The following is a 22,560-nucleotide window of genomic DNA, read 5'->3' as shown; positions in this document are numbered from 1 at the left end:
AGTTCGGGAGATTTACAGCCTCACATTTTGAATAACAAGAAAATTACTTTTGAATGGACAACACTCATGATGTCTCCTTTTCTTTTTTTTTATTCTCAGGGGGTGATCATATCGAACCATTGGTCATATAATGCTGGGAGAGGGCTCATTTGAGCATCCTTTAAAAGATAATTGGAGATACGATACAAAAGACTTTATTTTTGCCCAATAGTAGTTTGGTCTTGAATAATGATTAAATAAAAAACTAATTTTTTTAGCTGAAAGTAAGGAGCGACATTAAAACTTAAAACGAACAGAAACAAGCAGCACTAAGGCCCCTTGCCTCCTCCTTTCTCCAAACACTCTGACGGGTTGAGCCCAATCTACACCTTTCAACCCCAAGATTGGTGCAAGTATGTCATTTTGATAACAAGGGTGCATAGTTTACTTCGATTTACGTCTCCCCCAAGTCATAATTCAAGGTCAACGTAGTTTCCAAACAACCCCTTGGCATTTTCAGGAGACAGGACGAGGCATGACTGGTTGAGATTTTCAGGATAACAATCTCGTTTTAATCTCCCCAGAAGTTCCTTAGATGATATAGATACACTATTTTGATAGCGTGAGTACAAATAGCTTGGTTCATTCTATATTGTCAATTTAACTTAAAAAGATTCTAGTTCGATAGGAGCTTTTACTGCCAAAAATTTAAAACAGATTGCAGACCAAATATTCTGATCCTTCCTCTCTTCCCTCTCTCTGTTAAGATTTGTAGTCCAATTGCCTACCCCCAATGCTCCCTGTAAGGTTCAGCTTGACCCCTTAAACCGTTCCTAAGATATTTCAGATATGATGTTATGGTTACTTGCCAACATGCTGTGTCTTTTGGATTGCTAATTAACCATGAATAAATTTCATGTCGATCGGAAAAAAAGACATTTTCAGGTCTTTTTCTCTCTTTCCTACCCAAGGGTTGGAATTTTAGGTCCACTCGTCTTCCCAGTACTCGTTGAAATTTTAAACTTGATACCACAAGTCATTCTAGAGATATTACAAATACGTCATTTTGATTGCATTGTACCACTTCGTTTCTTTTAATTTACCTTCCTACTTAGACATGAATTTTTTCCCCTTATGAAATTCTACTACAAAAAGATAGATAGGAATTATCAATTAGATAGAAGTTATCAAATGAGATCGATCGAAGATTACAACATAAAGTTCCCTTGCCCCTTTACTACCTGGAACTTTGAACTGCATCCATCTAGTCGTTTTTGCAATATTACAAATATGCTATTTTAATAACCTGGATATGCGTTGTGTCTTTAGATTTACCTCTGTTCTCTTCTCTTAGTCAATATTTGATGCCAATTTGATCCTACAATACCACCTAAAAGCTCCAGCTCGATAGTTAGGCTTAATTAGTTTCCAGTTTCAACTGAACCTACATTGCTACTTCACTGTGAATAGATTCTAGCCCCATAGGGTTTTAAAGTACCAACATTTAAAAGTATGTTTGGAAAAAATAGGTTTAGCTCTTCTCTGTCTCTTCCCCACGTTAAAGTTTTAAGCTTAACACCCCTACCTAAAAACTTCCACAAATTTTAATTTCAAAAGCGTTCCCAATATAATCAGTATGTTATTTTCATAGCCTGGCAGCACATAGTGCCTTTTGATTTACCTTGTTACGTTGAGACTGACTGTAGACTAAATTATATTTGGCCCCTCCACCCAGCAGATAATTCAAGTCTTTTTTCCCGGTCCATCTCCTAAACTACCAAAAAAGTTTCAACTTCAACCCCCGAACTGGTCCCGAGATATTGCAGATATTGTATTTTTGTAGCCCAGGAACTCCAGAAAGAAACCCATTATCTTTTGTTTTACCTTTACAATCTCCCCTAAGTGATGGCTCAATGTTTACTTACCCCCTTAGCACTCTTAACGCACCCTTATAAAGTTTTAACTTGATGCCCCAAGCCGTTCCCAAGATATTGCAGATACACTATTTTCGATAACCTGGGAACGCATAGTGTCTTTTAACTTTTTTTGATTCTTAACTATGAACAGAGATTATACAGGATCATACATTCCCTGGGAGATTATAGTGCAAAAACGCTCTGTGGAATCAGGTACACAAACTGCTTGACCCAATCCCTCTCCCTGAACGTAAATTTGAAGTCCCTTTACACCACTCTTCTCAAATCCTTTACCCAACAATGCCTGAAAATTGTATCGTCATTTCCCAGGTACCTTCCAAAGGATGGTAGATATAATCTGTCGATTACCTGGATGCAAATAGTGTCTATTGATTTCCCCCTTCCAAACTGAAAATTTGAGGTCCGTTTGACCCACCCCTACAAACACCCTGAAAGTTTCAACATAGTTGCTCTCGACATCATATTAACATTTTTAATTTCATCACCGAAATTAAATAAAGATCTTTTTTAAAGTTATTTTGTATAAAAAAACAAAAAAAAAAACAAACAAACAAAGATTACCTTAAAAGAACAATTTTTTCTTGCAAAAGTAAAGAGAGAAGTTGAAGCTTAAAACGAAAAAAAAATTTTGCTTCGTAGATTACGCAAGACATATCTACGAAACTGGCTAAAATATTCTGATTTGTAATATTTTCATATATCTTAAGGATTTTAAGCACCTGTGCATTATTGAAAACGCACCATGCTTGAGTTTCTATGAGAATAGTAACTGTGCATTAAAAGTTATCGATTTTATGATCAGCAAAAGACTATTAAACGACTTCTAGAGTAATCTTTTTCTCTCTTTAGTCTACTCATGGAATTTTCTGCCCCTAAGAGAATTTCAGTATGGGATTCGTGTTTTCAGTAACGCACATTTTTTAGAATGCCACAAATACTGAAAAAAAACTGATACCTTATGAAAGACATAAAAGCGACGGAAATTAATAAAACAAAAAGAAAAAATAAAATAAGAAGGGGTTATACTCGTTTTGCACTGTTCAAAAATTCCTTTTTCTTTACAAATAAGTTTATGAAGTTTAACTGTTATTCAGTCCACCATCAAAATGCAAACGAGGTAAGTTTGAATGTCCATCATAAAATGGACTTTAGAACACTCTCTAGAATCAAGCCCTCAAGAAAAATGTCTATATAAGTTTTGGATATTGCTTTCTGTAGCTTTTTGTAACTGTATTACAATCACAATCAATAACATACTTTTCAGAATACTTTTTACCATGTTTTCTTTTAATAGACTTAGTTAAAGAGGCCTTTCAATGATTTGAATATGATTTATGAATGAAAACTGAACTGAATGAAAGGCATGAGCGGGGGAAAGCGTCATTGAGCTTTTCTTGGTTATAAAAAGGGGATAATTAACAATCCCAAAAACTATAGGCCAAAAGTTTGGCTACAGGCAATCAGCAGATCCTTTGAAAGAACTACAAACAGGAGACTGGAAGCGTGGCTAGATTTGTATAGAATTGTGCGACATTAACAAGCTGGCTTTAGGATAGGTGACAGACTAATGACCAAGTTGTCAAACTACAAGTTATAATCAGCAAGTTAGGGAGAGGGAGAAACTTAGCCTCTATGTTGTTATTGTTGAGCTAAGTTTATATTCGATAAATTGAGATGAAAAAATAGTAGTTTTTTCAACTTAACACATGGCTATCGTCTCAAGTTCTATAAGAAAGATTCAGTTCAGTGAATTTTTCATCATTTGTATCGGGATTACCCTGGTGAAAGCCTTATCATATCACTTTGTTTTGCTGTTTCTTTTTCTCATGAAGCTATTCTATAACACTTCTTGTGTAGATAATCGTCCCCAAATGAAAGACAGTGTATCGCACGTTTCGAAACTAAACAATTTTTTTTGAGACATCTTTACCTGGAAGTTACATTCGCAGAGGCATATTTAATTTATAAAAGGTACTGTGACTGTGACTGAAAAAAAAAGAAAAGGAAAGAAAGAAAGAAAGAAAGTATCCAACCTTTAGCTCAAAGACTAAACAAAATAAATTGATGTGGTGTGCATGAAATTGAGAAGGGATTACTCCTTATATTTTCTAATTTTAAACATTTTTCCATAATTAAAATCACTGAACAATAGCCAATTACCAGAAGAAGCTTGATTACCATGTTTTTGCTCTCTTGTAAAATTTAGGAAACGTGAGAAAGTCCATCTTGTTTCGAACAAGCCCAAAAGGGGAGTAAAATAAATCAATTTCTGGAAATCAGCCTAAAAGTAAATTCCCTAAGTTTCTGAAATCTTCATAGCCATAGTTCAAACACTTCCACTGAAATGAAAAAAAAAAGAAATCTGAAAAATGATTCTAATTGTTCTGAAGATCGATGTGAAGATCTGAATCGATCTGAATCTAAAGATCGAAAAGTGATTCTGAAAAGTGAGCTAGCTTAAAATGGACAAATTCTGAAGATCGACCTTGAAGACAAACCTCGGCACATTGCCTAATGCTGATGCTTACTAGAATAAAAGAGAACTAATGTGCTGAAAGAAAATATTAAAATTGTATGAAGTTTTCCGTTGCATTCTTTGTTTTCCACAGAATTCAATTAATACGTATTACTTTACTAGATTCATGCCCTTCAAATGTTGCCCCCTTCCAAACTATATATGTTCGTATGCGTTAATTCCCTGGTATACAGCTCCAAGAATGTGTGAGTTAATTGTTTAGATTACATACCACAATCTTGGCTTAATTTATTTGTACAGTGTGATTTTATTTATTTTTATCATTTAAATCCTTGAACAAAAAATTGTTCCTGCAAGAAATCTTCTTGCCAACTTGAAATATGTTAAGTCTGCCATAATCAATCCAAGCCTAATCAGGTTTTGGTCTCTCAGAGGATTCTCAAAAATATTTTTCTCACTTGAGTGGCAGCAGTAATGCATGCATTGACGCTCGGCTTGCTTCAAAACCTAATATTACCTGGTGCTACCGATCAGGTTTTTACTGATTGTTAAAAACTAAAAACACTAAAATTTTCTATACTAATCTCAAAGATAATAGTGAATCACAATTTTTTGAGATTGTTCTGATCAGTCAGCCTAGTGGAAGTTCAAATCCGTCAGACATGGTCTTGGCCAAATCCGGTTCTGAATTTTAAACTTTTTGACTCAACCAGTTTTAAACAAGGACATTAGCTGAAGCTTGGAGCCAGTGAAATCCTATTTCTTTGTTTGTTGTGTTGCAGGAACAACACTTTGGTTTTGTCCTTTTCTTTCTAGTTCTGCCGGTTAGAGCTTATCGCTAAATAGTAGCATTGGTAGAACATCCACAGTTTTTTACTAAGTACGTGGCCCTCAGGTCAGATTGAGGGCCATATGACATTACTTTTGGAAAGCTGCCCTCCTTTTTGACCCCTCTGGGGTCAAAAAGGATTGTCTTCGCTAGTAATTGAGACACAACCTACAGTATGTTAGCTGGAGTCGAGTTTTAAAGTCAATGTCGGAGAGGACTATTTAAAGTTATGCATCTTAGCTTTCGTTGCATTGAGCCATGTTTCAGCTTTTTACTGAAAAGCTCTGTTCTAGCAGGTAAACACGGAGGCACCACTTTTAAATCAAGATTGGACTAAAATAAAACATTGGTTAAGATTTGCGAAGTTTACCTGCCATTAGCCAAAAAATTGGAGCTTTCCTGCTCTTTTCTAAGTAATGATATTAAAAGCTGGTCCCCGGCAAAAAAAATCCACTTTTGAATCGAGGCACATGAATTCTCTTTTCAAGGCTGATCAATTGTCGTTGATATGCTGATCAGCGGACATGAGATATATTTTCAAACAGTTCGTGGTAACGAACTGTAGTAAGGAGCGACCCGGCTCAATAGTAACCGAAACTCTAAAAAATACCAATAATTACATCAAAAGAATCAATTTTTAATGCTGATTTTAAATATATAAGCTTCATCAAGATTAGTCTTTCCCATCAAAAGTTACGTGCGTGAGAAAATTGACCTCATTTTAGAAAATAGGGGGAAACTCCCCCTAAAAGTCATACGATCTTAACGAAAATCCCACCAACAGATTCGGCGTATCGCAGAACCTCATTGTAGAAGTTTCAAGCCCCTATCTACAAAAATGTGGAATTTTGCATTTTTCGCCAGAAGACAAATTACGGATGCGTGTTTATTGTTTTTTTTTGTCTTTTGTTGTTTTTTCCCCAGGGGTGATCGTATCGACTAAGTGCTCCTACAATGTCGCGAAAGGGCTCATTTTAACCGAAATTAAAAGTTCTAGTGCCCTTTTTAAGTGACCAAAAATGGATGGCACCTAGGCATCCTACCACGCTCATTTTTCCCCAAAGTCATCGGATCAAACACAATGTGGCATTCCTTTTTTTATTTTTTTCTGGTGTAAATTCAATTCCACTTTCCTCTTTATCCTTTACAGAAGCCAAATAAATTCATTCCATTCTAGAGTGATCAAAATTCATCAAGCGTGAATTTATTTTCTCCTTCCCGTATATCTGTGCTGACGCTAAAAAAAAAAAAAAATCTTCATTCTAAGGTGAAAAATCAGCAATCTCAGCTGAATTAAGTTATTCTGGCGTTAATTCAGTTCCTCGTTTTTGTTTATTCTTCACAGACTCATGCAAGATTAACTAGCATGTTGTTCCATTAAGTTGTAATTTTTCTTTTACAAATTTCGTTGTTCTACATTTTCTTTCGCAATTCAATGTGAGTGTTGCTGTTTTTTGTTCCATGCCTTTTTCTTTAGCTGTTGAGAGTAATTTGTCATCTTGTGTAATTTCACGCGTTACAAAAAATAAAAACGATACGACCACTTCTTGGGGAAAAATGATTTAACTTTGCTCTTGAAATCTATATAAATGGGAATTCACTCACATGAATTTTTTTTTACCAGAATAAAGGCTCTAAAAGAATTATATGAAGCTTGTGAACCCATCTCGATCTTTTTTTAGGCCAGAAAATCTTAGAGTGGAAATATCCAAAAAAACAAAAATTGAAGCCGTTTTCAAGAAAAAATAATGCACATATACATAATTACACAGTAGGCCGTTTAAAGAAAGCAGACATATCATAATGACATAGTTTTGCAATTATCAGAGCAAAGAGGATAGATACATTGTGTAATAAATAGGCTGTATAAGGTGATTTTGTAATTTTCAATCCGTAACGGAACCATTAGCTAAAAAGCATAAGGTTCATCTTGCTACAAACTCAACATCTATCTTTTAAATCCCTTCTTATACCTTGGTCATTTTCGGTGATGAAGGGTTGGCGTCTTTTGGTAGTAGGAACAACTAATATAAGCTTCTGATGCATTTGAGGACACAAAATTTTGGTTCCGTGGCCATTATGAAAGAGGGTATACCAGTAAGGATATGTTGTTTGAGGACAGTTACATATACAACTATATATAATACTATACGTATTAATATAATACTATGTGTAATACTATATGTATTATATTATATATATAATACATATAATACATACTTCGCACCACACCAACAACTAGTTATGGGGGTGCTTTGCATCCCCCCAAGCTACCCCTCGTGCGTAAGTCGTTACGCGCCATACTAGTTACGCGCCATTGTAGTTGTGTCCCTGTGTCCCACGTGTGAATATAGATATATATAGATATATATATATATATATATATATATATATATATATATATATATATATATATATATATATATATATATATATATATATATATATATATATATAAATATATACTAGCTGTTGGGGTGGCGCTTCGCGCCACCCCAACACCTAGTTAGTGGGGCGCTTCGCGCCCCCCCCCCCAAGCCCCCCCGCGCGCGTAAGTCGTTACGCGCCATATTAGTTACGCGCCATTGTAGTTGTGTCCCTGTGTCCCACCTGTGAATATAGATAGATTTATATATGTGTTTCAAACTACGTAAAAATTGCGAATATACAACATTCTTGGCTTTCCCATTGTCTGTGCATATAAAAAGCCGTATGTACTAATAATGACGTCATATGCCAACGCTTTTTTTTACAAACAAACAAACATGCATACACACAACTCGTTTTTATATAGATAGATAGATAGATAGATACAATATAAATTAACTGCGTAAAACTTGCGAATATACAACGTTCTTCGCTGTCCAATTGTCGCTGCATATAAATAGATTGTCAGGTTTACCGACCCTCGAACATGCAACGTACAATTGTCCATGGGAAAAACAATCAGTATTAAGATCTATACCACATTTTTTTAATGATAGACCTTGAGCTTTGTTAATGGTGATTGCAAATGCTAATCGAATTGGGAATTGCAATCTTTTAAATTGAAAAGGCAGATCCGTTGGAATCATGGGAATGCGAGGAATAAGAACAGCCTCACCCTCAAAAGGCCCTGTCAAGATTGTGGCCTCTATTAGGTTTTCCATTGTTTTTTTTACGGCAAGTCGCGTGCCATTGCAAAGCTTTGGTGGGTTGATATTTCTTAAAAGTATTATTTGTACGTCTATTTTTAGTTGTAGCACGTGTGGTGGAAACCCTGAAGGACTTGGGTTGATATTTCTACTTTTAAGAAATATCAACCCACCAAAGCTTTGCAATGGCACGCGACTTGCCGTCTCCTTTTCTTTTCTTTTCTTTTTATTCTTTTCTTTAATGGTTCGATCATATCGCACCATTGGTCATATAATAGGTATTTTTTTAGGTGTTTAAATTAATATTTTTTAGGTGTTGGGCTGTCTAACAGCTAGTATATATATATATATATATATATATATATATATATATATATATATATATATATATATTTATATTTATATATATACTAGCTGTTGGGGTGGCGCTTCGCGCCACCCCAACACCTAGTTGGTGGGGGCGCTTTGCGCCCCCCCAAGCCCCCCCGCGCGCGTAAGTCGTTCCGCGCCATATTAGTTACGTGCCATTGTAGTTGTGTCCCTATGTCCCACCTGTGAATATAGATATATTTATATATATATATATATATATATATATATATATATATATATATATATATATATATATATATATATATATATATATATATATATATATATATATATATATATATATATATATATATATATATATATATATATATATATATATATATATATATATATATATATGTTTTTAACTACGTAAAACTTGCGAATATACAACATTCTTTGCTGTCCCATTGTCTGTGCATATAAATAGAATATCAGGTTTAACGACTCTTGAACATGCAACATATAATGATCCATGGGAAAACAATCCGTATTCAGATCTATACCTCATGATTCTAATGATTGCCCTTGAGCTTTGTTGATGGGGATTGCTAATCAACGATTCCCTGTGTCGCCATCGTCATTTATATATCCCCCTGAGCCCCCCGGAGTCGCTGTTGTAGTTGTGTCCCTGTGTCCCGGTCGTCATGTCCCGGTGTCACGGTCGTCATTTGTGTCCCGGTCTGTATATACATTCGTTTTTGAATTGGTCTTTTTTTAGGTTTTAGTTTTTTACCTTTAATTTGTGTCTCGGTGCTTTGTTGATGGTGATTGCTAATCGAACATTCCTTGTGTCCCGGTCGTCATTTATATTCTCTATGTGCCGGTGTCCCGGTCGTCATTTGTGTCCCGATGTCCCGGTCTGTAATTTCGTCAGTCGAAAACATGACGTCAGCCGACACAGAAACATGACGTCACCTGATCCACAGACAGACAGACAACTTATTTTTATGTATATAGATATATATATAAATATATATATATATATTTTCTTTTTAGTTTTTTTGTAGTTTTTACCTTTTTTAGTTTTTTTCTTCTTTTGTATTAGTTATAAAGCCAAGGTTCAAACCTGGAGCCTCTCGGACCTAGAACCTGAAACATAACGCTTTACTAACTCAGCTACTTCGGCTTGAATACATTCGTTTTGAGCAGCTTCCTCGGGTGTTGCCATTGTAGGTTCTTCAGTCATTTTACAATTAGAAATTTCTCTTTCAACGGTCTTCTTACAATTAAAAATTTGTCTTTGAACGATATTCTTAAATACCTGTGTCCTGGTCGTCATTTATATTCCCTGTGTCCCGGTCGTCATTTGTGTCCCGGTATCCCAGTCTGTAATTTCTCTTCGAGTGTCCCGGTCGTTATTTATATTCCCTCTGTCCCGGTCGTCATTTGTGTCCCGGTCGTCATTTGTGTCCCGGTCTGTAATTTCTCTTTGAGTGTTTTTTCTTTTTAGTATTTTTTAGTTTTTTACATTTTTTCTTTTTTCAGTTTTCTTTTTCTTCTTTATTTTTCAGCTTCAATATGAAATACATATCGCCGAACCTTTGATTTTTTAACTAAAATCTGGTAGGCATTGATGACCTTATCCAAGTCAAAATCCCAAACCCAATCATCATCGCTATCATTTTAAGTTTTGATATGTTAAGACTCTCGCTGTCCAGGTGGATCTTCATCTAACTGCGCGGTTTTGCGTTCTTTAGCCTCAAGCCTGTTTCCTTGCTGTTCTTTTGATTCCTCGGCATGCTTTCTTTTCTGACTTTCTCTATCAGCAGCAACTTTTTTGGCATAGACTCTTTGAGCATCTTCATCGGCTTTTGCCATTGTAAGTTCATCAGTCATTTTAAACTTAAACATTAATAGATTTCTACGTGAACGTATATGTCTTAAATATCTTTAATGATGTAACCGTCATAGCAAAAATGACGACAACTAACTTCATGACGTCAGTCGACACAGAAACATGACGTCACCCAACAGACAGACACACAGACAGACAACTTATTTTTATAAGTTGTAACTTATTTCTATATATATATATATATATATATATATATATATATATATATATGATATATATATATCATGAAAAGAGAAATCACCAATGCAACAGCACAAACACAAAAAAGAGAAAAAAAAGAGAGACAGAAGGAGAAAAGGAAGAATGTTTTCCTAAATTAGTGATTAATATACACCAGCACTTGAATGAGGCCTTAACCCTACTCATCCATACAATCACATAGGTCAAACAGCATAGCCATAAACAATCAACCATAAAGAATAATCCATGGACAGGCAGTTATGTCGTCAATAAGTATATGTATATATAAATAAAAATAATATATAAATATAATACATGTTTTTGAGGAAATAAACACTTGCAACTTCCAATTGGTTATATTGGTTGGGCTAAAAAAAAGAAATATATAGGTAAGCGTTGGTAACATTTTAGTTTAGAGAGTGGGGGATCGGGGGCGGGATTTCCTTCATATAAAGATAGTTTACATTCATTTAATGATTTTAGCTTAGTTTTTTACTTTCATTTGAAAACTGAAAACTTTTTTTTCACGACTGAATAAGGACACCGACCGGTGTCCCAGTCTGTAATTTCTCTTTGAGTGTCCCGGTCGTCATTTATATTCCCTGTGTCGATTTATATTCCCTGTGTCCCGGTGTGCCGGTGGAAGCCTTATATACTTATATCTTGCGAATATCAACATTCTTCGCTGTCCCATTGTCTGTGCATATAAATAGATTGTCAGGTTTACCGACCCTTGAACATGCAACATATAATTGTCCATGGGAAAAAAAAATCCGTATTCAGATCTATACCTCATTATTCTAATGATTGCCCTTTTACATTCCCTGTGTCCCGGTCGTCATTTATATATCCCCCTCTGTGCCGCCCCCGTTTTAGTTGTGTCCCGGTGTCCCAGTCTGTAATTTCTCTTTGAATGTCCCGGTCGTCATTTATATCCCCTGTGTCCCGGTCTTCATTTGTGTCCCGTTGTCCCGATATGTAATTTCGTCAGTCGACAAACATGACGTCAGTCGACAAACAACTTCATGACGGAATAATGCTCAATCCTCATAATGACGTCAGTCGACAAACATGACGTCAGTCGACACACAAACACAAGTCGACACACTGTCATATATATATATATATATATATATATATATATATATATATATATATATATATATATATATATATATATATATATATATATATATATAGCCCCCCAAGCCCCCCGCGCGCGTAAGTCGTTACGCGCCATATTAGTTACGCGCCATTGTAGTTGTGTCCCTGTGATTCTAATGATTGCCCTTGAGCTTTGTTGATGGTGATTGCTAATTGACCATTCCCTGTGTCATCGTCGTCATTTATATATCCCCCTGTGCCCCCGGCGTCCACGTTGTAGCTGTGTTCCTGTGTCCCGGTCGTCATTTATATTCCCTGTGTCCTGGTCGTCATTTGTTTCCCGGTGTCCCAGTCTGTAATATCTCTTTGAGTGTCCCGGTCGTCATTTATACTCCTTGTGTCCCGGTGTCCCGGTTGTCATTTGTGTTTCGGTGTCCCGGTCTGTATATATATTCGTTTTTGAATTGGTCTTTCTTTTAGTTTTTAGTTTTTTACCTTTTTTTTAGTTTTTTTTTAGTTATACCTCATAATTCTAATGATTGCCCTTGAGCTTGGTTGATGATGATTGCTAATCGAACATTCCCTGTGTCCCCGTCGTCATTTATATATCCCCCTGTGCCCCCCGGAGTCCCCGTTGTAGTTGAGTCCCTGTGTCCCGGTCGTCATTTGTGTCCCGGTGTCCCGGTCTGTATATACATTCGTTTTGAATTGGTATATGATGAAATAAATTTGTGTGTTTTTCCCCTTTTTTTCTTTTATGTTTTTTTGGGTTTTTACTTCTTTTTTATTTTTTTCAGTTTTTTTTCTTTTTATTTTTTTGTAGTTTTTACCTTTTTAGTTTGTTTTTATTTTTTTTATTTTTTTTTTAGTTTTGTTTTCCTCCTTTATATATCAGTTTTTTCCTTTTTTCTTTTTTTCTTTTTTAGTTTTTTTAGTTTTTTAGCTTTTTCAGTTTTTTTATTAGTTTTTAGTTTTTTTTTCTTTTTAGTTTTTTTGCAGTTTTTACCTTTTTTTGGTTTTTTTAGTTTTTTTTTACTTATGTCCTGGTCGTCATTTATATTCCCTGTGTCCCGGTCGTCATTTGTGTCCCGGTGCTTTGTTGATGGTGATTGCTAATCGAACATTCCTTGTGTCCCGGTCGCTTTCTCTTTGAGTGTCCTGGTCGTCATTTATATTCTCTATGTCCCGGTGTCCCGGGTGTCATTTGTGTCCCGATGTCCCGGTCTGTAATTTCGACAGTCGACAAACATGACGTCAGTCAACACACAAACATGACGTCACTCGACACAGACATATATATATATACAGATATATATATATATATATATATATATATATATATATATATATATATATATATATATATATATATATATATATATATATATATATATATATATGTGTTTTTAACTACGTAAAACTTGCGAATATACAACTTTCTTGGCTTTCCCATTGTCTGTGCATATACAAAGCCTTATATACTTATAATGACGCCATATGCAAACGCTCTTTTTACAAACAAACAAACATGCATACATACAACTCATTTTTATATAGATAGATAGATAGATAGATACAATACAAATTAACTGCGTAAAACTTGCGAATATACAACATTCTTCGCTGTCCAATTGTCGCTGCATATAAATAGATTGTCAGGTATACCGACCCTCGAACATGCAACGTACAATCGTCCATGGGAAAAACAATCAGTATTAAGATCTATACCACATTTTCTAATGATTGACCTTGAGCTTTGTTGTTGGTGATTGAAAATGCTAATCGAATTGGGAATTGCAAATCTTTTAAATTGAAAAGGCAGATCCGTTGGAATCATGGGAATGCGAGGAATAAGAAAAGGCCCTGTCAAGATTGTTGCCTCTATTACGTTTTCCAATGTTTTTTTACGGCAAGTTGCGTGCCCTTGCAAAGCTTTGGAGGGTTTATGCTACGTAACAATATTATTTGTACGCCTATTTTTAGTTGTAGCACGTGTGGTGGAAACCCTGGGAGATCCAGGGAATTTAAAAATTCAGATGGATAGTTAACCGCCTCATTTGGTTTCAAAACTGTGTCGACTGACTTGTAAAGGACTGCCTGGTCTCGAATATTGGTCAAAACAATATTGTTGATTTCGTGGACGTCTATAATTTTAGGTGCAAGAATCGCTCGTTCACTTAGACATTTATTATTTTTATAATTGGTTAGAATATTCGGAAATACTTTTTCAATCAATTCATTTTTGGACGTCACTAAATTACAGAATTCAGCAGGTAGTTGTATACGTCCTGAAATTGAGTCTACTAGGAGCTTTCCGTTTCCAATTTCCAGCAATTGATATGAAAATGTTTGACCAGAGTCATCGTTTTGCAATCGGACACGCATATTTGTAGTTAATTTTAATGTCTTTACGTGTGCCCATAAATTAGAATTTTTCAGGCAAGTATTCATTTCGTCTGCAGGGGTTGATCCAGGTATTATAGGTAATGTTTGCCTGAAATCTCCCGCAAGCAATATTAATGTGCTGCCAAAGGGTTTCGACTTCCCTCGTAAATCTTTCAAGCATTGATCCAGAGCCTCGAGCGATTTTTTGTGTGCCATTGTGCACTCATCCCAAATAATAAGTTTGCATTGCTGCAATACTTTACCCATCCCAGATGATTTGGAAATATTGCACGTGGGAGTTTCTGTAGAATGCAAATTCAGAGGCAATTGATCCATCTGATCCATCTGATCCATCTGTGGATCAGGTGACGTCATGTTTCTGTGTTGACTGACGTCATGAAGTTAGTTGTCGTCATTTTTGCTATGACGGTGACGTCATTAAAGATATTTAATCATGAAGTTAGTTGTCGTCATTTCGAAACCCTTTGGCAGCACATTAATATTGCTTGCGGGAGATATCAGGCAAACATTACCTATAATACCTAGATCAACTCCTGCAGACGAAATGAATGCTTGCCTGAAAAATTCTAATTTATGGGCACACGTAAAAATGTAAAAATTAACTACAAATATGCGTGTCCGATTGCAAAATAATGACTCTGGTTAAACATTTTCAGATCAATTGCTGGCAATTGGAAATGGAAAGCTCCCAGTAGACTCAATTTCAGGACGTATACGTCCTGAAATTGCCTGTGTCCCTGTCGTCCCTGTCGTCATTTATATATCCCCCCTGTGTCCCCCCGGCTTCCCCGTTGTAGTTGTGTCCCTGGGTCCCGGCTGTCATTTATATTCCCTGTGTCCTGGTGTCCCGGTCGTCATTTGAGTCCCGGTGTCCCGGTATGTAATTTCTTTTTTAGTGTCCCGGTCGTGTTTGAGCCGCAAGCCTGTTTTCACGTTGTTCTTGTGATTCCTGGGCACGCTTTCTTTTGTTACTTTCTCTTTTAGCCACTAGCCTTTTGGCATTGAGCCACTTCCTGGGCTGTTTCTTCTGCCATTGTAGGATTTATACTAAAATTTCTCGCACGATTTGATTCCTCGACTGTTTCTTCTGCCATTGTAGGATTTATACTAAATTTTCTTTAGAATCGTAAGCCTTATATCTTATAATGATGTCATATACAAAGCCTTATATACTACGAAATACATACATGACGTCATAGTGATCAATCCTTATAATGACATGAGTCGTCAAACATACATACAACTTAAATATAATTGCCCTTGACCTTTGTTGATGGTTATTGCTAATCGAATATTCCCTGTGTCGCCGTCGTCATTTATATATCCCCTTGTTCCTCCCGGCGTCCCCGTTGTTGTGGTGTCCCTGTGTCCCGGTCGTCATTTATATTCCCTGTGTCCCAGTCTGCAATGTCTCTTTGAGTGTCCCGGTCGTCATTTATATTTCCTGTGTCCCGGATGTCATTTTTGTCCCGGTGTCCCGGTCTGTATATACATCTGTCTCTTTGAGTGTCCCGGTCGTCATTTATATTTCCTGTGTCCCGGATGTCATTTTTGTCCCGGTGTCCCGGTCTGTATATACATTCGTTTTTGAACTTATTTTTATATATATAGATCTCACAACGATCCAATTATATATATATATATCTTCTATATATATAAAAATAAGTTGTCTGTGGATCTGTGGATGGATCAGGTGACGTCACCTGAAAAAACTGGATCAGGTCAAAACTGAAAAAACTAAAAAAAGGCAAAAACTACAAAAAAAACTAAAAACTAATAAAAAAAATAAAAAAGCTAAAAAACTAAAAAAACTAAAAAAAGGCAAAAACTACAAAAAAAACTAAAAACTAATAAAAAAGCTAAAAAACTAAAAAACTAAAAAAAGGCAAAAACTACAAAAAAAACTAAAAACTAATAAAAAAATAAAAAAGCTAAAAAACTAAAAAAACTAAAAAAACTAAAAAAAAGGTAAAAAACTAAAAAAACTAAAAACTAAAAAAAACTAAAAAAAAAGGAAAAAACTGAAAATAAGGTAAAATAAAGGTAAAAACCAATAAAAAACTAAAAAAAAAACTGAAAAAACTAAAAAAAGGCAAAAACTACAAAAAAAAAACTAAAAACTAATAAAAAAAAGTAAAAAAGCTAAAAAACTAAAAAAACTAAAAAAACTAAAAAAAGGTAAAAAACTAAAAAAAATAAAAAATAAAAAAAAACTAAAAAAAAGGAAAAAACTAAAAAAACTAAAAAAAAGGAAAAAACTACAAAAAAAACTAAAAACTAATAAAAAAAATAAAAAAGCTAAAAAACTAAAAAAAACTAAAAAAGGTAAAAAACTAAAAAACTAAAAACTAAAAAAAAACTAAAAAAAAGGAAAAAACTGAAAAATAAGCTAAAATAAAGGTAAAAACCAATAAAAAACTAAAAAAAAAACTGAAAAAACTAAAAAAGGCAAAAACTACAAAAAAAAACTAAAAACTAATAAAAAAAGTAAAAAAGCTAAAAAACTAAAAAAACTAAAAAAACTAAAAAAACGTAAAAAACTAAAAAAAATAAAAAATAAAAAAAAACTAAAAAAAGGAAAAAACTGAAAAATAAGCTAAAATAAAGGTAAAAACCAATAAAAAACTAAAAAGAAAAAAAGGAAAAAACTAAAAAAAATTTCATCTAAAAAACTAAAAAAAAACTAAAAAAGGTAAAAACTAGATTAAAGTAATTCGAAAAAGAAAAATGGTAAAAAACTAAAAAAAAACTAAAAAGAAAAAACTAAAAAAAAATTTAAAAATTGAAAAAATAAAAAAAAGAAAAAACCCAAAAAGAAAAAACATAAAAAAATAAAAAAGATAAAAAACTAAAAAAACTACAAAAGCTAAAAAACTAAAAAAAAAAGAAAAAACTAAACAAACTGGGAATTGCACAAATATTTCAATATATTTTGACAATATATATAAAAATAAGTTGTCTGTCCATTACGCCAGATTATATCTTCTATATATATAAAAGAAAACAAACTAGAATGTAAAAACTGGAAATTGCATAAATATTTCGAAATATTTTGACAATAGGTTAAAGTAATTCGAAAAAACAAAAATGGTAAAAAACTAAAAACAAAACTAAAAAGAAAAAACTAAAAAAAAACTAAATAAAAAATTAAAAAAAGAAAAAAACTTAAAAAGGAAAAATGTAAAAAAATAAAAAGGTAAAAAACTAAAAAGAAAAAAAAAACTAAAAAAACCTAAACAGCTAAAAAAAAAGAAAAAACTAAAAAAACTGGGAATTCCACAAATGTTTCAATATATTTTGACAAAAGATTAAGGTAATTCGAAAACCTTAAAACAGATACCCAAAATTTTGAGGTTTATTATCAATAAAAAGAAGAAACTTAAAAAAGAAAAACTAAAAAAGAAAAAAATAAGAAAAGAAAAAACTATAAAAGAAAAAAACTGAAATGAAACTGTATCTATATATCTATATAAATGACGACCAGGACACTCTAAGAGAAATTACAGACTGGGATACCGGGACACAAATGACGACCGGGACACAGGGAATATAAATGACGACCTGGACACAGGGATACAACTCCAACGGGGACGCCGGGGGCACAGGGGGATATATAGATGACGACGGGGACACAGGGAATGTTCGATTAGCAATCACCATCAACAAAGCTCAAGGGCAATCGTTAGAAAAATGCGGTATAGATATGAATACGAATTGTTTTCCCATGGACAATTATTATGTTGCATGTTCAAGAGTTGGTAAACCTGACAATCTATTTGTATGGACAGACAATAGGACAGCGAAGAATGTTGTATATTCGCAAGTTTTACGTAGTTAAATATATATCTATATATATAAAAATAAGTTGTCTGTGTGTGGATCTGTGGATCAGGTGACGTCATGTTTGTCCGCATATGACGTCTGAATTATTTCACACTAATACAAAAGAAGAAAAAAACTAAAAAAGGTAAAAACTACAAAAAAAAACTAAAAAGAAAAAAAAACTAAAAAAGCTGAAAAACTAAAAAAAACTAAAAAAAGGTAAAAATCTAATAACTAAAAAAAAAACTGAAAAAAATAAAAAAAGGCAAAAACTACAAAAAAAATAAAAACTAATAAAAAAATAAAAAAGCTAAAAAACTAAAAAAACTAAAAAAAAACTAAAAAAAGATAAAAAACTAAAAAAAACTAAAAACTAAAAAAGAAAAAAACTAAAAAAAAGGAAAAAACTGAAAAATAAAAGAGAAAAAGAAAACTAAAAAAATATGAATAAATATATATAATGACGACCAGGACATAAGTAAAAAAAAAAAACTAAAAAAACTAAAAAAATGGTAAAAACTACAAAAAAACTAAAAACTAATAAAAAAACTAAAAAATCTAAAAATCTAAATAAACTAAAAAAGAAAAAAAAGAAAAAAGGAAAAAAATAAAGGAGAAAAACAAAACTAAAAAACGAATGTATATACAGACCGGGACACCGGGATACAAATGACGACCGGGACACAGGGAATATAAATGACGACCGGGACACAGGGACACAAGGAATATAAATGACGCCTGGGACACTCAAAGAGAAATCACAGACTGGAACACCGGGACACAAATGACGACCGGGACACAGGGAATATAAATGACGACCGGGACACAGGGGCATAACTACAAAGGGGACGCCGGGGTGCACAGGGGGATATATAAATGACGATGGCGACTCAGGGAATGGTCGATTAGCAATCACCATCAACAAAGCTCAAGGGCAATCATTAGAATCATGAGGTATAGATCTGAATACGGATTGTTTTCCCATGGACCATTATATGTTGCATGTTCAAGAGTCGGTAAACCTGAAAATCTATTTATATGCACAGACAATGGGACAGCAAAGAATGTTGTATATTCGCAAGTTTTACGTAGTTAAAAACACACACACATATATATATATATATATATATATATATATATATATATATATATATATATATCTATCTATATTCACAGGTGGGACATAGGGACACAACTACAATGGCGCGTAACTAATATGGCGCGTAACGACTTACGCGCGCGGGGGGGCTTGGGGGGGTGCGAAGCGCCCCCACCAACTAGGTGTTGGGGTGGCGCGAAGCGCCACCCCAACAGCTAGTATATATATATATATATATATCTATATATATAAAAATAAGTTGTCTGTCTGTCTGTGGATGGATCAGGTGACGTCACCTGAAAAAACTGGATCAGGTGACGTCAAAACTGAAAAAACTAAAAAAAGGCAAAAACTACAAAAAAAACTAAAAACTAATAAAAAAAATAAAAAAGCTAAAAAACTAAAAAAACTAAAAAAGGCAAAAACTACAAAAAAAACTAAAAACTAATAAAAAAGCTAAAAAACTAAAAAACTAAAAAAAGACAAAAACTACAAAAAAAACTAAAAACTAATAAAAAAAATAAAAAAGCTAAAAAACTAAAAAAACTAAAAAAACTAAAAAAAGGTAAAAAACTAAAAAAACTAAAAACTAAAAAAAACTAAAAAAAGGAAAAAACTGAAAAATAAGCTAAAATAAAGGTAAAAACCAATAAAAAACTAAAAAAAAAAACTGAAAAAACTAAAAAAGGCAAAAACTACAAAAAAAAACTAAAAACTAATAAAAAAAGTAAAAAAGCTAAAAACTAAAAAAACTAAAAAAACTAAAAAAAAGGTAAAAAACTAAAAAAAATAAAAAATAAAAAAAAAACTAAAAAAAGGAAAAAACTGAAAAATAAGCTAAAATAAAGGTAAAAACCAATAAAAAACTAAAAAGAAAAAAAGGAAAAAACTAAAAAAAATTTTCATCTAAAAAACTAAAAAAAACTAAAAAAGGTAAAAACTAAAAGAACTAAAAAAGAAAAAAATAAATGACGAAACTCAAAGAGAAAGCGACCAGGACAAAAGGAATGTTCGATTAGCAATCAACAAAGCACCAGGACACAGGGAGTATAAATGACGACCAGGACATAAGTAAAAAAAAAAACTATCTATATATATAAAAATAAGTTGTCTGTGGATCTGTGGATCGTGGATCAGGTGACGTCACCTGAAAAAACTGGATCAGGTGACGTCAAAACTGAAAAAACTAAAAAAAGGCAAAAACTACAAAAAAACTAAAAACTAATAAAAAAACTAAAAAAACTAAAAAAACTAAAAAAGGTAAAAAACTAAAAAAACTAAAAACTAAAAAAAACTAAAAAAAGGAAAAAACTGAAAAATAAGCTAAAATAAAGGTAAAAACCAATAAAAAACTAAAAAAAAAGCTGAAAAAACTAAAAAGGCAAAAACTACAAAAAACTAAAAACTAATAAAAAAAGTAAAAAAGCTAAAAAACTAAAAAAACTAAAAAACTAAAAAAACTAAAAAAAGGTAAAAAACTAAAAAAAATAAAAATAAAAAAAAACTAAAAAAAAAGGAAAAAACTGAAAAATAAGCTAACATAAAGGTAAAAACCAATAAAAAACTAAAAAGAAAAAAAGGAAAAAACTAAAAAAAATTTAGTTACCCCCGCGCGCGTAAGTCGTTACGCGCCATAATAGTTACGCGCCATTGTAGTTGTGTCCCTATGTCCCACCTGTGAATATAGATATATATATATATATATATATATATATATATATATATATATATATATATATATATATATATATATATATATATATATATATATATATATATATATATATAATATATATATATATATATATATATATATATATAAATATATATATATATATATATATATATATGGTTTTAACTACGTAAAACTTGCGAATATACAACATTCTTTGCTGTCCCATTGTCTTTGCATATAAATAGATTGTCAGGTTTACCGACTCTTGAACATGCAACATATAATGGTCCATGGGAAAACAATCTGTATTTTGATCTATACCTCATGATTCTAATGATTGCCCTTGAGCTTTGTTGATGGTGATTGCTAATCGACCATTCCCTGTCCCGGTGTCCCGGTCGTCATTTACATCCCCCTGTTTCCCCCGGTGTCCCCGTTGTAGTTGTGTCCCTGTGTCCCGGTCGTCATTTATATTCCCTGTGTCCCGGTCGTCATTTGTATCCCGGTGTCCCGGTCTGTATATACATTCGTTTTTAGTTTTGTTTTTCTCCTTTATTTTTTTCCTTTTTTTTCTTTTTTAGCTTATTTAAATTTTTAGATTTTTTAGTTTTTTTTCTTTTAGTTTTTTTGTCCCGGTCGTCATTTATATCCCCCTGTTTCCCCCGGTGTCCCCGTTGTAGTTGTGTCCCTGTGTCCCGGTCGTCATTTATATTCCCTGTGTCCCGGTCGTCATTTGTATCCCGGTGTACCGGTCTGTATATACATTCGTTTTTTAGTTTTGTTTTTCTCCTTTATTTTTTTCCTTTTTTTTTCTTTTTTAGTTTATTTAGATTTTTAGATTTTTTAGTTTTTTTATTAGTTTTTAGTTTTTTTTTCTTTTTAGTTTTTTTGTAGTTTTTACCTTCTTTTAGTTTTGTTAATTTTTTTTTTTACTTATGTCCTGGTCGTCATTTATACTCCCTGTGTCCCGGTGCTTTGTTGATTGCTAATCGAACATTCCTTTTGTCCTGGTCGCTTTCTCTTTGAGTGTCGTCATTTATTTTTTTTCTTTTTTAGTTCTTTTAGTTTTTACCTTTTTAGTTTTTTTTTAGTTTTTTAGATGAAAATTTTTTTTAGTTTTTTCCTTTTTTTCTTTTTAGTTTTTTATTGGTTTTTACCTTTATGTTAGCTTATTTTTCAGTTTTTTCCTTTTTTTTAGTTTTTTTTATTTTTTATTTTTTTTAGTTTTTTACCTTTTTTAGTTTTTTTAGTTTTTTTAGTTTTTTTAGTTTTTTAGCTTTTTTACTTTTTTTATTAGTTTTTAGTTTTTTTGTAGTTTTTGCCTTTTTTTAGTTTTTTCAGCTTTTTTTTTAGTTTTTTATTGGTTTTTACCTTTATTTTAGCTTATTTTTCAGTTTTTTCCTTTTTTTTAGTTTTTTTAGTTTTTAGTTTTTTTAGTTTATTACCTTTTTTTAGTTTTTTTAGTTTTTTTAGTTTTTTTTGTAGTTTTTGCCTTTTTTTAGTTTTTTCAGTTTTGACGTCACCTGATCCAGTTTTTTCAGGTGACGTCACCTGATCCACGATCCACAGATCCACAGACAACTTATTTTTATATATATAGATAGTTTTTTTTTTTTACTTATGTCCTGGTCGTCATTTATACTCCCTGTGTCCTGGTGCTTTGTTGATTGCTAATCGAACATTCCTTTT

General features: G+C 32.8%; 1 protein-coding gene and 1 long non-coding RNA gene across 2 annotated transcripts in view; both read left to right on the top strand.

The window, feature by feature from the left end:
• The window catches only part of LOC136041516 (soluble guanylate cyclase 88E-like), a 104,456-nt gene that overhangs the window by 7,584 nt on the left and 74,312 nt on the right, over window positions 1-22,560 (top strand). The gene's annotated exons all lie outside the window — the stretch shown is intronic.
• LOC136041525 (uncharacterized) lies at window positions 16,325-18,735 on the top strand. The gene is made up of 2 exons (XR_010621051.1): window positions 16,325-16,967; window positions 17,142-18,735. It is a non-coding gene; the product is annotated as an uncharacterized LOC136041525 (long non-coding RNA).

Source organism: Artemia franciscana, chromosome 2, assembly GCF_032884065.1.
Source record: "Artemia franciscana chromosome 2, ASM3288406v1, whole genome shotgun sequence".
Lineage (NCBI taxonomy): Eukaryota > Metazoa > Arthropoda > Branchiopoda > Anostraca > Artemiidae > Artemia > Artemia franciscana.
This window is presented reverse-complemented; position numbering and strand designations above follow the sequence as displayed.